The following is an 11,548-nucleotide window of genomic DNA, read 5'->3' as shown; positions in this document are numbered from 1 at the left end:
AACCCTTAGTATAATAAAGTTGTTGCTGCCAAAAAAAAAAAAAAGAACTATAACTCCTTATTGTAGTGCAGTTTATCGCTATTTCTCTTTACATACTCTTCTCTTTACTGCTCCTCATAAAAAAATATCAAATTTATCGCTATTTTCGTGCGCTGAATCTCTATTGTAGTGCAGTTTATGTTCTCCACTGATGATCAATTTAAGGTTTGTTTTCTAATTCATAAGCTTAATTTTGCTTTTGATATATTAGGTTTTTACTCATGCTTTTGATTAGTGAAATCGTGGTGCTAGAATTCCGTTTTGTCGAGATTGGGTTCAATTATGTGTGCTTAATTAAGGCTTATTTGGATCCTTTTCTGAAATTTCAATCGAGCTACTTTAGTTTTTCTTGGTAACGAATAATTGAATCATGTGTGGCTGGTTTTTTGCGCAATTGGACTAACCTTATTTCGTGAAATTTGGTTAATGATTATGCAAATTGTGAGTAAATTTTGCTTAATTGAGGGGCCGAATTGCTTAATTGTTGCTGGTTGTTGACGGTGGTGTTGGTGAGGGGCCGTTGTGGTGATTTTGGTTTGGTTTGGGTGGCTGCTGGTGTTGGTGAGGGTGAGCAGGGGCTGTTGCGAGGTGAATTAGAGCAAGGGATAATTGGGTTGTTGTTGCGGCTGTGCGTGAACGTGGTGGTGCGGCTGCAATTGGGTGATGGTGGTAGAATTGAGGTGTGATAGCGTGGCTGGTTTGGGCTGTGGTGGTGCGGCTGCTGTTGCTGTAGCAGTTGGGGTTGCTCTGGTGGATGATGGATGAAATTGGTGGGCTGAGAAGTGCGTGGCTAATTAGTTTTAGGAGATGCTGGCGGTTTTGGCGGTGGTTGGTGCTGGTGTGTGTGGTGTTGTTGGTGGTAAGGCTGGAATGCGTGGTGGTTGATGGCTTGATGCGTGAGTGAAGGAGAGGGAGCAGGGGATGTTGATTGGTTTTAGTGGGCTGATGTGGTTGGTAGTTGCAGCAAGGTTTTGGTGGGCTGCTGTGTGCGAGAGGGAGCAGGGGAATTGGTGTGGTGGAGGTTAAGAAGGTGGGGTGATGGATAAGAGGTGGGCAGCAGCCATCAAAGTAAAGATCGAACAATGCAAATATTGGTTCACAGATGATATGGAAAGAAAAGCAGTTAATGACATGTTTGTGGTACTTTCTGACATATGGCTAGATGATGAAGAGGTAATGGGATATTAACACTTCTACTAGTTTCCTGTTTTCTTTCTTTATCAGTTTAATGAAGCTCGATTATCCCTGTTCTTAGACTATGGTAAAGTTGAAAGAAGTTCTGGAGGGATATGAAGCTGTGGAGGTGGTTCCTTCTTTGTTCATATTCATGGGGAGTTTCTGCTCTTCCCCATGTAATCTATCATTTCATTCTTTTGCTTCGCTTAGGTAAGGAGTTAATGCTTATCCCTGTTCTTTTCTCTCTTTTAACTTATAATTTATAGGATACTAATGCATTTACAACTTTGAATGACAAAATTTTGCACAAAGATCGCAGTTTGGGAATCTTGGTAAAATGATTGCTGAATATCCTCGACTACTAGAGCAAAGCCGGTTTTTATTTATTCCTAGCATTGATGATGCAGGTGATTTCTGTTTATTGACTTATGTTGCTTGTATATATATCATTCTCCAATGTCCATTCTGATGTTATAGTGTTATTACTATCAGGCCCCTCGTCTGTTCTCCCAAGGTGTGCTCTTCCAAAGTATCTAACAAAAGAACTTCAGAAAGAAATACCAAATGCCCTTTTTATGAGCAATCCTTGCAGGTAAATTGGTACAGTTAATCGTATTTGCAGTTGCTTCATGATGTGAGGCAGCTTTGCCAAAGCTATTGTGTTTTTTTTATAAGACAGTAATTACTTTTATCAATTTTTCTATATTTTTGGAAATTCAGCTTCCTTTTTAATGCTATGCTATTATAGTAACCATCTGATGGAGCTTTTTAAGCATGTAGAATGAGAGTATAATGTACTTTTTCGACGGGACCTCTTGTATAGAATGCGGCGTTCATGCTTGATTCCCCCTTCATCTGCTGAAACCAGTGATCCTTTTGCTCATGTGAGCTTATCATTCTACTTGTTCTGACCGTCTTTATATCTGCTGGTCATTTTTTGTTTACTCACATAAATTATTGTTTTGATGTTAACGAGCATGAGCTTATCATGCTTGATTCCCCCTTCATCTGCTGAAACCAATGATCCTTTTGCTCATGTGAGCTTATCATTCTACTTGTTCTGACCGTCTTTATATCTACTGGTCATTTTTTGTTTACTCACATAATTTCATCCTATTTTGCAATTAGGTTTTTTTATAATTAAATAGCAGTCTTAAACTAATGATATGTATTAAAAATTACCGTGCATGGCACGGGACTTAACCAATATTTGCTTACATAAATTATTTTGCTATAAGTGTTGCATTTTTTATTTTAACTTCTTTTTTATTTTGTTTTTTTTTGTTTATTTTGTTTATTTTGTTTTTTTTTTTTTTTTTTTTTTTTGCTGTTTTTAGTCTTTTTAAGTTTTAACATTTGAGATCATAGTTACTAATACATATCTTAATGCAGGGAGAATATATGGAAAAACTTGAGGAAATTAAGAACAAAGGAATTGAGATAAACCCCGACAAAGTCTATTTGGAGGTTGTAGGTGGGCAAAAGAAAGGAAAAGTCTACGGTTTAAGGAGTGCTTCACAAATGTATTACAAGAGCGATCCTGCTTCTCAACTTACGACATCATCTTCTACTCCTTCCATGATTTCTCAATTAAGCTCTTAAGTTGAAGAATTAAAGAAGATGGCAGAAGAAAACCATAATAAGGTCGAAGAAAGCCAAAAAATAGCGGCAGAGAGCTTAAAATATGCTAAGGAATTCGTCGAAAATCATGAGATCGAAAAAGCTACATGGAAGAAGGAAAAATTAGCCATGCAAAAAACATTGCAGGAAATGGTATCACTTGTCAAACAAGGTTATCGTCCTTGTAAGCCTCCTACGCCTACAGTCACCCGCTCTCGTGATACAACTAAGTGATTTTTATTTTCTTGGTGGTAATTTTGTGAACAACTGGTTTTTTTTACATCGTCATTATTGGTTCTTATTTGAAGTAGCTTTCTTTATATGGGAGGTGACTTTTGAAACAATTAGTCATATGAGTTAAATATTGTTTTTTAATACATTGATACAAATTTGATGATGTTTTGGATATTTGAATAAAATTAACATTTTGGTTATTTGAATTTATGCGTGGGTACCTTTTTTTTGTGATTGATATTGGTTGTCGCTAAATTATGGTCTCAAATATTGATCGTCAGTCGCAAATATTTAGCGACTGCAAATTTGGTTTAGAGACTGATTGGTTAGTTGCAAAATCATTAGTCTCAGTAGTCGCTAATCTGTCACAAATAATTAGTTTTGTAGTCGCAAAAATTTGTTTCGTAAGTAGTTGCTAATCCGTCGCAAATATTTTACGACGGACAATAATTTAGTTGTTAAAATTTGAAAGTTAGTCGCTAAATGGTAGTTGCAAAGGCGTTGCAAATCCGTCGCTAAATTTGCGACTGTCCAAAAATTAGTCGCAAAAATGGATTTGCGACGAGGTCTTTGGCAACGAACCAAAGTAGTTGCAAATCCGTCGCAAATCCATTTTTGCGACGGATTTGCGACTACTTTGGCCGTCGCTAATTACCCTTTTTCTTGTAGTGAATGACCCAAAATACTCGGAATCCCAAGATATTTCTCATGGCGCTCCACTTGTCTCATTTTAAGGATCCCAATAATCTCTTCTCGTTGCTTCGCCCTCACACCCTTACCAAAGGAAACTTCCGATTTATCATAATTGATTTTTTGCCCGGATGCTGCTTCATACTGGTTGAGAATATCAACAATAACTGAGCATTCCCGTCAGTTGGGCCTAGTAAAAAGTAGGCTTTCATCTGCAAGAAGAAGGTGAGAGAGCGTTGGAACATTCCTACTTGCTTTTGCACCATTCATATCTCCCAAAGTCACTCTTTCCTGAATCATCTGAGAAAAGGCATCAGCAACAATAATAAATAAATAGGGAGAGAGTGGGTCACCCTGTCTTAACCCTTTAGACGGGGTCACCGAGCCGTATAAACCTCCATTAATGATAAACGAATATTTCACTGTTGAAAAAAGAGTCATTATGAGATTCACCCATCGGCCATCGAAGCCCATTTTTAGCAGAAGTTGCCTAAGGAAGCCCCATTCAACTCTATCATAGGCCTTACTCATGTCTAATTTCATGGCTATATGGCCCTTCTTCCCTTTACTCTGGTTCTTCATTGTGTGAAACAACTCCATGGCCACTAGAGCGTTATCTGTGATCAATCTCCCTGTAACAAAAGCGCTCTGATTTTCGGTAATAACCTTAGCCAGAATTCCCTTCAGATGGAGCACAATACACTTCGACACAAGCTTGTAGATGACATTGCATAAACTAATAGGACGATAATCTGATGCATTTTTCGGTTCTTTTATCTTCGGAATTAAAGCAATATTTGTTTTATTTACATTTTCAGGAAAAGGATTACCATTCAGAATTCTCAATACAAACTTTTCCACGTCATCTCCCACAATATGCCAAAATCGCTGATAAAATTCGGCATGCATTCCATCCGGTCTAGGTGCCTTACTTGGGTGCATGTGTTTCAAAGCAATATGAACTTCCTCCTTTGTATATAGACTATTTAACTCTGCATTCATTTCTGCCGAAATTTTACTTTGCATATAATTCAGAACCACGTTGTAATCATGACCTATAGGAGTTCGAGAAGTAAAGATCTCATCAAAATAATTGCAAATGATCCCCTCAATCTCTTCTTCTCCTTCATGCCATATGCCATCTGTACCCCACAAGCCTACAATTGTATTTTTGCGATGGTGTTGAGAAGCTTTGTGATGAAAAAATCTCGTATTTTTGTCACCATCACGAACTTTAGCAACTCTGGCTCTTAAATGCCAATAAGCCTTGCACTTCTCGTTCAGATCATCAAGGAGTTGTCCTAACTTCACACACTCTTCACAACTAGCAAGAGTAGTGGGTTTTGCTTGCGCTTCCTTCAGGGCTAACTCGGCCGCATTAATTTACTTCTCGAGCTGTTTGAATTTTTCCTCGCTCTAAAGAACCAGCTTCCTGCTAACACCTGCCACCTTTTGAAGAACTCCCTGAAAGGAATGGTGTCCTTCGAACAAGTGTATTATTCCGATAGAGGGTTCGGAATTATTAGAAAGCTAATTATTCAGTGAGGTCAAGTGATCGGAATGCCTGGGTGGAGGTCGCTTCCGATCAGTAATATTAATGTATAATTAATATTACAGCTTAATCTTGACTGAACCCTTCGGGTCAAACCCAAGCAATTAGCGAACCGAAGCGACGAATTAATTCGGAATGAATTAATGAGTCGCCCGAGTAATTAATATTTAGACGTCGGAAATTCGAGCTTGGAGCGTCGAAACCGAGCGTCGAGTCGAAAATAATAAAAAGACGAGACGAGAAAATAATTAATAAATCAACATAATGACCAAAATACCCCTAGCATCGGAATGCCCCGAGCAAACCGAGTGCTAGGGGCATAAGGCCTAGCTAGGTGGCTAGCAAGCGCACCAAGCCGAGCCTAGTCTGGCTGGTGCGTGCTAGCGCACCAACGCTAGCAGTGCTGTTGGTGCATGGCTAGCTAGCATGTGTTAGTAGCAGCAGCATCAAGCCAGCAATGCTAGCTAGCTAGCAGCGCGCTAGCGTGCTAGCACTGCTAGCAGTGCGTGCGTGCTGGCGCGCAGGGGCTGCGATGCATGCGCATGGCGCGCCTCGCCAAGCAGCAAGCAGCAAGCAAGCTTGCTGGGCTGGCATGCATGCGATGATGCTACTAGGCCAAGGTAGCAGTGCCCAGCCGCAAGCACCAAGTACCAGCAAGGCTGCTTGTGTGCCATGGCTGGGGCTGCCATGTGGCGCAAGCCAAGAGGGGAGTAAGGTGATGTGTTGGCCTATTTTTAGAGAGGGAGTGGGGAGCAAGTTTGGTCCCCCCCCCTCCTCCAAATGGTCTTCACCTAACCTCTCATGTGAGCATGACACTTGTTGATTTATTAGTAGCTTGATTATTTATTTTATTTTATATTTAAAATAAAATGAAAAAATCAAAATCTCCCACATGGAAAGATGGTGGGAAATTTGTGAGCCTTTGCCTATAAATACCAACCTTGGAGGTTGGGATTCTTCACTTGAGTAAGTGTTGAAAAAGGCATCACAGTGTGAATACCAACCTTTGAACATTACTCGGGTTTTGAGGTCGGGCCTTGCTAACTCTGAGGCAATAAACCGAGTTCGGTGCTCGCGTTGCTGGTGGACTTCGTAGGAGATCTCCGTGTGAGCGGAGCTAAAGGGCTTTCGAAGTAAGAGCTCAATTAAGTGAGCGAAGCACGCTACAAAGGTAATAATCTCTTACTTAGTCTTGTGTTTATGTTAATTATGCTTTATGGTTATAATTATTGTGAGTTTGGTTTTGGGTCGGGTTTCTTTCCGCGGTGGGTCGGACTCACCGAAACCCAATAGCGGTATCGGAGCCTTGCTCATTTATTTTTATAATCATATTTTTCAAGGTGTTTTATGGCTTAATTTTTCCTGTTTTAAGTTGCTAATTAGATTAGTAGCTCGGTTTTATTAATTTTAAACCTGTATTAGAGCTGATTTCAACCCCAAACCCAGATTTTCGCCCAAAAATAGTGAATTTTGGGTGGAAAAGGCGTTCTGGAAATGGTTTTATCCTTTTGGGACTATGTTTTTAGCCAAAAAACGACCATAAATGCACTTTTCAAGGGATTTTTGTTTTGACGAAAAATTTTAAGTCTTTCTAACCTTGAAAATTCATTGCATATTTATGGTGGTTATGTATTTGGTTCATTCTTTAATTTATATGCAATTTTAAACCTCTTTAAGCATGGTTACTTGGTAGTAATTGGTGCTTGAAAGTTTGGTTTTATTTTTCACATAATTGCAAATTAATTACATTAAGTGTAAAAAGTTTGTTCTTTGTTGCTTCCAAGTACTAAAGATTCAATCTTTAATTGTTTTAAGTGATTGAAGCTTTGAGTTACTAAATTCCATGAATTTTGGTTGAACTTTTGATTTAATCATGTATTAAGTTGATTGGAATCATAAAGTTTGAATCTTGTGATAGAAATTTCATTTATCTTCATATTGGAAGATATAATTTTTCAAGGATTCACTAGTGTTAAAGTTGGAATTTTTATTGAACTTGTGTTCATATTTCCAACTCCCTTTTATTTTGTCAAAACCTCATGATTAATTTAAATTAATTAAATTAATAGTGAGTTATTGCCCTTATTATTTTATTGCACCAAGTTAAACCAATTTTATTAAAGAATGGTTCTTGGAAATAATTTTGGTTGTGTGCACTTTTATGAATTTTTAATTAAAGTTGGACTTGTTTGATTTTTCATTTTGCTCACTAAATTTGTTCTAAAATTAATTTAGAATTAATTATTTAGTCACCCAAAAACTCGAATTTTAAATCCCAATAGTATGGCACGTAAACTAAGGCAACACCCCTTCGGCTAGCCGGACTGCTGTGCAACCCACATATGGCTGCCAAGGTGGGTGATTCCTGGTGCGCGCCACACAAGGGCAACGTGGCTAGCGCCCAACCACAACAGCACCAGCCAGGTAGCAGCGGGCTGCGGCTATGCTGCGTGCGTGCGTGTTGCTGTGTTGCGGGGTTCGTGGGCAGCCGTGCGCGAGCTTGGTGCTTGGTGCGAAGGGGCAACCAGCCATGGGGCGTGTGCCTAGCACCAGGTAACCCGTAGCAAACGCTACTAGGCTCGACCTAACTAGTGCTACGTGGAGTGGTGGAGGCACATGCACCAAGCCGCATAGTCCAGGGTTGCTAAACGACCTTGGCTTGCATATGGCATGCAAGTAGTGCGTGAGCCACTTGAGTGCGGTTGGCTTCGTGTTTGCTTATTTTTCCGTTTTAATTATTTTATTAATTATTTTAATAAATGTTGGAGGCTAGGCCTAGGTTTTTTAGCGGCATTTGCAAAATTAAATTTTGGCAAATAATTTGGTTTACCGGCTTAATTAATTGGATTAATTAAGATGAATGCGGAATTTAGTGGGAGCTTCAATAATTAATTGCGTTAAACTACATAATCAATTAAACAACTTTGACTAGTTTTAATTAGGTATGTTCATTGGATTAACGACCTAAATTAGTTACTAGTTTACGCGCGTTTTATGCATTGTTACTTGTTTTATCGTTGTAAAATGCATGGGCCATTCACAAATAGTGAATGGATGAATGGAATGTATATTCTCTCACAGGTTTTTTAAAATGGCAACTAGTAGGGCCCGATTAGGATAGAAAATACGGATTGCGATCCGTGATGTATTTTTGTAAATCTAAATACGGTCTGCGAACCGTTGAGTATTTTTTGTACCTTAATATTTAGATTAGTTCTAATCGTAGATACTAGTATTTGCATAATTATGGTTATGTCTTAAAGACAGAGGTTCTTAGAAGACGAAGCCATGAAGTTGCAAAAGCCGTCCCTTGAAGACTTGAAGATTCAAGGGGCCATGCTAGTTGCCAAATGCATCTTTATTTATGTTTACGATATATATTTATGAGTATTTATATATGAATTATAAGTTAGATGCATGTTTAGGATTTCGAATGTTGTGATGATTAATTAAGTTCACTTAAATCAACCAACATAGAAACCCAAGGTCCCTAAAATATTGAGTGAAATTGTCATTCCAAAACAACACTTATCAACCTATTGAGAGTAGTGATGGGCTATGCCAAAGCGAGGCATCACTATTACTCCCTAGGATTCATAAGGCATACCGGGTATGCAAGTTGGTTTTGGTTGTACTCAACGATATATGTGATGGAGTCCTAACATGTCATGTTGTTGAGAGAGCATTAGATGCCACGATTTATCCAACCAAGAGTGGCTTGGAGCCATTAGCAAAGTGTTGCTTACCTTAGGAGATTGAGTGTTAAGACAAGCCAAAGCATGCTTAACTACTCTTTGTTTCTTTGGATCTCGGAATCGACTTATTCTCACCAAAATAGGGACAATTTTAATGTGTGAATAAGATGTTTAAATAAGTTTGATTAAAATGCATGATTTCAATCTTATTTAAGTATTATGAATGGTTTTTCATTTCAAATTCTTTCAATTATAGAATCATGTCTTCAAATAACTCAAACAACCAATTCTCGTTGCACTCAATTCTCGACAAGGAGAAATTGAGTGGGCCAAATTTTCTTGATTGGCAAAGGAACTTGCGTATAGTTCTTATGCAAGAGCAAAAGGAATATGTCCTTAATAAGGAAATGCCCCAAGACTCCCAATGAAGAGGTGACTCAAGCTGCCCTAAACCAATGGCAAAGTGTCAATCGGGATGTCAAATGCATCATGTTGGCCACAATGTCTCCCGAGCTTCAAAAGACTTTCTTTGAAAAGGAGACAACTTTTGAAATCATATTTGAGCTATGGTCCAAGAGCAGGCCCGAACTAAAAGGTTTGAAACCCACAGGCAGATCCTTGAGAGCAGCCTCAAGAAAGGACAACCAGTCAGCCCATATGTACTTAAAATGATCGGATTGTTGTAGAACATGGAAAAGCTTGATGTGGGGTATTCAACCGAGATGGCAATTGACATCATTCTCCACTCGCCGCACAAAGGTTATGACCAGTTCAAGATGAACTATAACATGCACAGCATGGAGAAAACCCTCACTGTTGAGTAATTAGGTTTTGATGATTGTAAACTAATGATGATTATCTCTCTAACGTGTTTATTAAGTTGTGCATAAAAAGAACAAGTTATGATTGGAACAAGATATAAGGAACCCGAGCAATGACAGGTATATATACAAGGAACTTGGGCAATATAGGATAAGCAATAGAGGAACAAGAACAATGATGAGTGTTATGGTTGATTAGTATGATGATGGCTAAGTAACCATGAAGGTAACTATGCAAATAGGTGTTTGCATATGTTAGCTTCATGAGGTAAGTACACTATGCATACATGAGTCGTATATGTGTAGGAGTATTTACATAAGCTTTAAGTTTAATCAGTTCTCTCACTTGAAGTTTGTTTATGACAAACAAACTTCAATCTAATGTTTCTCTTAAGTGTTTACGTGAAGACAGGAACTGACTTAGGTGAAGTCAATGGGTTGGAACATAGAAAACTTCAGGAGGAACAAGAGAGAATGAATGAACCTAAAGCAGGTTCTCACACGAGAACCAAACCACGAAGGAACCTGAAGATATTCTCCAACGAGATGTAGAAGGAAACTTCGGCAAGCTTTCCCACGAGAGCCGAAGCATGTTCCCTAACAAGTACATGAAGTGTTCCCTAACAGGTACACACAAAGAGCTTCCTAAAAGAAGCATGACAGCAAGAAAAAGAGTGAAGCTTGGACTACGAAGATGACAGGAAGTTCTAGAGGAGCTTGGACTGCGAAGATGACAGCAAGTTCCGGTTAGGAACTTGGCCTGCGGTTCCAGAAGTGGAACGTTACCTCAAGATCTTGAATACATCAAGACCACAAGATTCCAGAACAAGAGTTTCAGAGACACAGCATGAAGACAGAGAAATTGAAGTATATTGCTCTAGGTATCATGTAAGTATGTTGGACATAAAAGTCGGTCTGGAACAAGACTAAAGAACAAAGGTGAACTCATGATAGTCAATGAAATTAGAGTTACTGACTTGTCAGGAGCTCAGAGACTGTTAGAGTTCCGGATCCTAATCGGAACTTAAGTCTGCACATTGTTAAAAGTCGGTTTTAATGATATATATATTTACCTAATACGTGCATATCTCTTAGGGATTTGATTTTACAGAATAAAGATATTTATTTTCTAATAAATCCCTTTTGGAAAAAGATAAGTTATTTTTGGAAAGTATTTTCAGCAAAAAGAAGTTTTGAATAAAATTATGATTTTATAGAAAGTATATCTTTTGGAAAAAGAGAAGCTAATATTTGGAAAACATAAGTTTGAAATAAAATCTGATTTTATGGTAAATATATCTTATTAATATTAACAGAATATATTCTTAACAAAAAGATATATTTTTGGAAAACTTATTTTTAAGAAATATCTTTTAAACGTATCTTTTGAGAAAATGTATCTTTTATGAAATGAATGATTTGGGTGTACTATAAATATGCTCATATGTATTCATTCAAAGTTGAGGCTGACGAAGCTTAGTGGTCGTGCTTAATGGTTTTATCCTTCACCACGAAGCTAAGTCAAACCTCTAGGTCAAAGTTCCGGTCAGGGTTTGGTTTCTGTTCGTCTAGTGAGCTCCAGACAGATCTTAAGTGTCCGGCATATTAGATTTATCTCTTTATTCATATGTATGTATTTAGAGTAATTCTTTGAGATCTTGTAATTGGGAAAAAGGGTTTTGAGTGTTTTATGTATTGGGGTGTGAGAGTTCGTGAGGATT

The 11,548-nt window shown here is 38.2% G+C and overlaps 2 long non-coding RNA genes across 2 annotated transcripts; both read left to right on the top strand.

The window, feature by feature from the left end:
• The first annotated feature begins 1,117 nt into the window (after nucleotides 1-1,117).
• LOC145582279 (uncharacterized) lies at nucleotides 1,118-1,623 on the top strand. Its single transcript, XR_014099850.1, has 3 exons — nucleotides 1,118-1,212; nucleotides 1,295-1,425; nucleotides 1,528-1,623. It is a non-coding gene; the product is annotated as an uncharacterized LOC145582279 (long non-coding RNA).
• Nucleotides 1,624-1,704: 81 nt separating this feature from the next.
• Nucleotides 1,705-3,275, top strand: LOC145582278 (uncharacterized). Its single transcript, XR_014099849.1, has 2 exons — nucleotides 1,705-1,807; nucleotides 2,608-3,275. It is a non-coding gene; the product is annotated as an uncharacterized LOC145582278 (long non-coding RNA).
• The last annotated feature ends 8,273 nt before the right edge of the window (nucleotides 3,276-11,548 follow it).

Source organism: Chenopodium album, chromosome 15 (genome assembly GCF_948465745.1).
Source record: "Chenopodium album chromosome 15, dcCheAlbu1.1, whole genome shotgun sequence".
In the NCBI taxonomy this organism is placed as follows: Eukaryota; Viridiplantae; Streptophyta; class Magnoliopsida; order Caryophyllales; family Amaranthaceae; genus Chenopodium; species Chenopodium album.
This window is presented reverse-complemented; position numbering and strand designations above follow the sequence as displayed.